This window comes from Aptenodytes forsteri, unplaced genomic scaffold (genome assembly GCF_000699145.1).
Source record: "Aptenodytes forsteri isolate BGI_AS27 unplaced genomic scaffold, ASM69914v1 Scaffold192, whole genome shotgun sequence".
In the NCBI taxonomy this organism is placed as follows: Eukaryota; Metazoa; Chordata; class Aves; order Sphenisciformes; family Spheniscidae; genus Aptenodytes; species Aptenodytes forsteri.
In genome coordinates, this window is record NW_008794891.1 from 1,232,422 (window position 1) to 1,233,319 (window position 898).

Consider the following 898-nt stretch of genomic DNA (forward strand, 5'->3'; position numbering starts at 1 on the left):
GTGTGTGGGGGCCGTGGGCGGGGGGCGCTGGCCTGAGCACGGCTCCCGGCGCAGGGCACTGGGGGCTTTGCTCCTGCAGCGCTGGGGTGTGGGGGTGCAGGGCCCCCAGCAGAGCGGGACCCCACATTTCTGCCCCATGAGCTGTGGGTGAGGAAACTGCCCCGCGCAGCTCCTTCCTCAGTTTCCCCTCCAGCTGGGCAGCGCCGGGTGGGTGGCGAGACTCCTGGGGACCCCCCCCAGTCCCCATGCCGGACCCAGAGGTCGGTGGTTGGGTCTTAAGCGTGGCCCAGGGGACCCCTCGTGGGACGGAGCCCATGAGAGGGGCTGGTGGGGGTGAGAAACGGGGGGACAGGGACAGGACGGTGGCGGGGACGGGCTGTGGGGGCACGCAGGGACGCTGGAGCTCAGCTGGGGCTGGGGTGGGGCAGGGGGTCAGGGGCTGCCCAGGGGACAGGCTGGGGCTGGGGAGGGCAGGGACGGGTGACAAGTGCCTGGAGATGGGGCTGGAGGAGGAAAACTGCCCAAAATGGTGGAGAACCAGGCTGGGGCTCTCCTGAGACACCCAGACCCCCCAGGGGCTGCACCCAAGGGTTCCCAGGGGCTGCCGAGGTCCTTGTGAGCCCCTCTTGGTCATCACCAGAAGGTGACGGGGACAGGGGGACATCCCTGAGGGGTGGAGAAAGGCAAATGCCACATCCCTGAATAGCCGGTGCTGAGCGTGTGTGCCCACGCTGGAACATGGGGTCTGGTGGGTGGACACGGGGTGGGGAAGCGGTGGGTACGGCTGGCGGATTGGGGAGCCGCACTCTGCCAGGGGCTGGCGGTGAGCGGGTGCCGCAGGGCACCGTGCCGGGGTCCCTGGGTTGTCGCGGCGGCCGGGCAGCACTCCCTCCGCCCT